This window comes from Arachis ipaensis, chromosome B05 (genome assembly GCF_000816755.2).
Source record: "Arachis ipaensis cultivar K30076 chromosome B05, Araip1.1, whole genome shotgun sequence".
NCBI classification, from domain to species: Eukaryota; Viridiplantae; Streptophyta; class Magnoliopsida; order Fabales; family Fabaceae; genus Arachis; species Arachis ipaensis.
The window spans coordinates 70,188,581-70,194,218 of record NC_029789.2 but is presented as its reverse complement, the minus strand read 5'-3'; the positions used below and the strand labels follow the sequence as shown (position 1 = coordinate 70,194,218).

The window sequence follows — 5,638 nt, the reverse complement described above, 5'->3', positions numbered from 1 at the left end:
ACTGTGACGAGCTTCAAACTCGCGAGTGCTGGGCGTAGTGACAGACGCAAAAGGCGGGTGAATCCTATTCCAGCATGATCGGGAACCGACAGATGAATAGCCGTGCCGTGACAGGGTGCGTGAGCATATTATTCACTGAGAGGAGGGGATGTAGCCACTGACAACGGTGATGCCCTTGCATAAAGCCAGCCATGGAAAGGAGTAAGACAGATTGGATGAAGATAGCAGGAAAGCAGAGGTTCAGAGGAACGAAAAGCATCTCCATTCGCTTATCTGAAATTCCTACCAATGATTTACATAAGTATCTCTATCTCTATTTTATTATATCATATTCGAAAACACCATTATCACTTTATATCTGCCTGACTGAGATTTACAAGGTGACCATAGCTTGCTTCATACCAACAATCTCCGTGGGATTCGACCCTTACTCACGTAAGGTATTACTTGGACGACCCAGTGCACTTGCTGGTTAGTTGTATCGAAGTTGTGACAATTAAGATCAAAGCACCAAGCTTTGGAGCCATTACTAGGGATTGTTCGAGCCTGGACATCACAATTTCGTGCACCAAATCCATTGGCAGCATCCTTGAGAATCCGGAAAGTCTAAACCTTGTCTATGGTATTCCGAGTAGGATTCTGGGATTGGATGACTGTGACGAGCTTCAAACTCACGAGTGCTGGGCGTAGTGACAAACGAAAAAGGATAGTAAATCCTATTCCAGTATGATCAAGAACCTACAGTTGATTAGCCGTGCGGTGACAGCGCACCTGGACCATTTTCACTGAGAGGAAGGATGGTAGCCACTGACAACGGTGATCCACAAACACACAGCTTGCCATAGGAGGGATGTGCGTGCGTGAAGAAGAAGATAGGGAGAAAGCAGAGATTCAAAAGACAAAGCATCTCCAAAACTCCAACATATTCTCATTTACTACATAACAAGTAACCTTTAATTCATGCTCTCTTGTTCATTTGCAAGTCAATTGATAACCACAAATTAATATCCTGACTAAAAGTTGCAAGATAACCATAGCTTGCTTCAAACCAACAATCTCCGTGGGATCGACCCTTACTCACGTAAGGTATTACTTGGACGACCCAGTGCACTTGCTGGTTAGTTGTGCGGAATTACATAGTGTGAAGTAATTTTCGTGCACCACCCTTCTTGGTGGCCATCCTGAAAAGGAAAAAAGGAAAGTAACCTTTAAAGCTAAGGGTAGAGCAAGGAAGAGAGCGGGAAAGGTGGTAATCAATGCACAATAAAGAAGAATGACGTTAACACATGGGCATGACTACATGTGAAAAGTTCATCAATGGAAATATAGCAAGTGCATGTAATGACAATTAAATGCAAGATGTTTATTGGCATGCTGGCAAATGCATGAGTAGCATAGATCAAGCATTCAATGTCCAAATTAGATTACCAAGTCTTTCAAACTATCAACATGTTTGTAATAACAATTATATTTAATTAATAAAACATAAAAAGGGTTTTGTGAAAAGTAAGCATTTAGAGTAGTAGAATAAAACAAATCTAAAAATAGTGCACAATGCCATATGGGCTTTTTCACAAACACATAGCAAGCATGGTAAATAAGCTATTGAAAGTATTAAATTGAACATGCAAGCAACCCTTTAAAAAGAAATATATAATTGTCAAACAATTCCTTTAATAATCCACAAAAATATAGAAAATAATGACCCAAATAAATTTCTAACACCAATGAAAATAATGCAATGAATGAAAGTATGCAAATAAATTAAAATAAAATAAATAAAAAGAAAAATAAGAAGAATGAGAAGGGAAAGAAGGGAAGAAGAAGTAAGGAAGAAATAAGGAAGGAAAAGAGAAAATAGGATTTGGGGAAAAGAAAGATAAGATATTTTGGCTGATCTGGATATTCTGTGTGCCGCATGTGACGCGGACGCATGGGTGACGCAGTCGCGTGGTGCGCGATAAGGTCAGGTGATGCGGACGCGTCGGTCACGCGATCGCGTGACCTGATTTGTGCGATTGGCCCGAGTGCAGCCTCGCGGTCGCACAACTCTCTGTTCGAAATTTGGTATTGCCAAAATCCAGGGTGACGCGGTCGCGTGGTCGACGCGATCGCGTGAGTGGCCATCATGGGGATATGACGCGGACGCGTGAGCCATGCGTCCGCGTGGTAAGGCGTGTGCGATCAGCACCAGTCCAGCACCACTCTCGCACAACTTTTGGTCGTGCACCCTTTCTTACGTCGATTTTCAGGTCACGCGGCCGCGTGAGTGACGCGGATGCGTCAGCAACGCGGTCACGTGGAATGATTTATGCTAAAGGCATGCCTCCAGCCACGCTACCGCGTGACTCTCTGTTCGATTTCTCTTCTTCACAACGCACATATGACACGGACGCGTCAGTGACGCTACTGCGTCGCGTGCGTGCTTTTTTTTTATATAATGCAGTATGCAGAATGCAATGCTAATATGAATGTTATGCAAAACTCCAGGTTCAATACAATAAAATAAAATAAAACTCGAAAACAAATAAAACTAAATAAAAATGTAAAAGGAACGATCATACCAAGGTGGGTTATCTCCCACCTAGCACTTTTAGTTATTGTCCTTAAGTTGGACATTTGGAGAGTTCTTTGTTATGGTGGCTTGTGCTTGAACTCATCCAGGAATCTCCACCAATGTTTGTAATTCCAATGGCCTCCGGGATCCCAAACTAGGCGCAGAAAGCCTTCAAGTAAGTTAAAGCAAATGACAAGACCCCAAGAGTGCTGATTTCTAGATTCAATTCCGGGGTCCCAGACCTTGTCTTTGCACCCATCTTCTTGTTGATCATCATTTTTCCACTTGGGTGGTGAACAGTCGGAATTCTCACTGAGACATCCAAACAGCTTCCTAGACCCATTCAGTTGAGCTTTATACCAACCTTTGCGTTTAAACTTAAAGCTTCCAACCATAATGAACCTTGCTGGACAATTCTTACCACTGACCATCTTCCTCTTACTCTTTATGCCACAAAGAGCTCTAAGTTGACCATCCGTCTCCACTAGCCCATATCCAAGTGGAATTAGAAAGCTAAGGGATATGAATTTTATCCACTTGAATGTTGTGAAGGATGATGGCAACTTAGGGGGAGGGGTCTCCAATAACTTCGGCAAGGTGATTTCCAGCTCCACTCCCTTGTGCTCTTCTTTGACAACTTCCACCTCTTTGCAAGCTTCTTCAATTTTAACCTCTTCCTATTGGTAGCTTTCTTCCAGTTCAATCTTTTCTTCATTGCTCACCAAGGGCATGGGAGGCTGTGCTTCTGCTTCTTTAGTCTCTATTTCTTGATCAACCTCTTCCAAGTCTTCAACCATGGTATGCCTTGGAGGTTGTACACCATCCTCAGCATTAATTTCAATTGCCTTGGAAAGGAGGTTGTACACCATTTCTTCCTTTTTAATAATTGTTGCTTTGTCCAGTTGTTTAAGTATAAAATTGGACAACTCCGTTCAACTACTCCTTCATCTTCAAGGGTTTCTCCTACCTTTACCCGTAGGGCCTCCTCTAGCTCTTTATGAAGTATGGATTCGCGAAGATGATTCCTTCTTTCCTGTTCCATATCAATAGCATAATTGGGATCATCTTGCTCTTGGATTGATGGATGTGGGTGCTCTTCCATGGAGGGTGGTGATGGGATGAAAAGATCATTATATGGTTGAAAAAGAAGTGCACTAGAGCTTGAGGGTTGAATATTGGAGGTAGAGGGTTGGTTCATGCGGGATATAAGATTTTGGAGTGTAGAGGTGAGACCAATGATGTTAGAGATGAGTGTATTGTTATCCAATGGAGGTTGGGGTGGATCTATGTATGGTTTATTTGGTTCATAGGGTGGTTGGTATGGTGGATGTGGGTTAGGGTCATATGGAGGTAAATGGTGTAAAGGGGCTTGTGAGTTTGGTGGTTCAAAGGTATGTTGGGGAGGTTGATAAACCCATATTTCATGAGTTCTTTTGTGCTTAATTTGAGTAATTTATACAATCCTTCACCTACTTATTCACATTAATTACATGATTTTACTTTCCCTTCCTTATTATGTCATATTGTGAAAAACCTGTTTCCTAAGCTTTAAAATTAATTAATTTAATTACCTTTATTTCCTTTCGATGCCGTGATTAGTGTGTTGAGTAGTTTCAGATTTTCTAAGGCAGAATGACTTAAAGGATGGAAAAGGAAACATACTAAAATGGAAGGAGAAAGCAAAACAGAGCTTTAAGGAAACTGGTATCCACGCGATCGCATGGACGACGCGATCGCGTGCCAAGCACGAATCAGCAGCGACGCGGCCGCATGACTGACGCGACCACGCGCCTTAAGCAGAACGCATATGACGCGGTCGCATGACTGACGCGACCGCGTGGCAAGGAAAAGCTCCAAATGACGCGACCGCGTGACCCACGCGGACGCGTGACCTACGCGGACGCGTGACAGAGGCCACGTATCAGAATTTACAGAATATGCCCCCAGCGAATTCTGAAGCCCTTTTTGGCCCAGATCCAAGTACAGACAGCATAGACCAGAGGTTATAAAGTGTGGGAATGCACCCATTCAAAGAGAGCTCGCATATTTTACTTTTCAATGATTTAGATTTAGTTGAGGGAGATCTTCTCCTTTCTCTCTTAGGATTTAGGATTTCTTCTTATTTTAAGAGTGACTCTCAATCCAGGTTTTATGTTTCTTTATTTTAGCTTTCCTTTACTTTTATTTATTCCAGCACTTGAATTAATCATTGAATTTATGAATTTCTTCCATGTTGCAGACTGTTATTTGAATTAATGATAATTGAGGTATTTTCAGTTTATGATTGTTCTCTTTGATTTAAGTTAAGTTACCATTGCTTCCCATCTAAGGACATTTTTATTATTCCAGTAATTTTACTTTTTCCCCTTTTGGTTCTGGTTAAGAATTTAGTAACTCAACAGTTATTAAACTCAACATAATTGATAATCGTTATCTTGCTAATTGAGCTGAAATTAAGTAATCCCAACCTTTTCTTAGGAAATAAATAGGATTCAAAGGTCAATTTAATTAGTCCCTTGACTTTGGTTGCCCTGGTACAGGTTGATCAAGTGGAGTTTAGATTCAACTTTCATTATAGTTGAGAGAGATAACTACGTTTGACCTCCAACTTCTCTTACCTTGCCAAAAGTTTGCTTTACAGTATTTATTTTTTTTTAATTGCCAATTACTTTACCTGTCATTCAAATTACTTGCTTCTCATCTTCTAAACCCCGATTACAACCTCTATAGCCAATAATAAGAACATACTTCCTCGCAGTTCCTTGAGAAGACAACCCGAGGTTTGAATACTCGGTTAACAATTCCTAAAGGGGTTTGTTACTTGTGACACCCAAAACGTTTGTACGAAGGGATTTTTGTCGGTTTAGAGACTATATCTACAACGCAACTATTTCTATGAATCTCTTTACTGGTAAAAATCCTCTCATCAAAATGACGCCGTTGCCGGGGAACTGCTAACGTGTGCCTTATTATTGGTTATTGTAAATATTTTTTCTTTTGCTTGTTTATTTATTTTTGTTTTTCCTTTTTATCTTTATTTGCTGCTATGAACTCTCACCCCTCTCGCTTTGAGTTTGGTTC

At 41.0% G+C, this 5,638-nt stretch overlaps 1 long non-coding RNA gene across 1 annotated transcript in view; it reads right to left on the bottom strand.

Moving 5' to 3' along the window:
* Positions 3,418–5,638, bottom strand: part of LOC110262879 — a 3,886-nt gene continuing 1,665 nt past the window's right edge. The window contains exons 2-3 of the long non-coding RNA XR_002347891.1: positions 4,027–4,029; positions 3,418–3,428 (exon numbers count right to left, since the gene is read on the bottom strand). This is a non-coding gene — a long non-coding RNA (uncharacterized LOC110262879). The remainder of the gene's footprint in view (positions 3,429–4,026; positions 4,030–5,638) is intronic.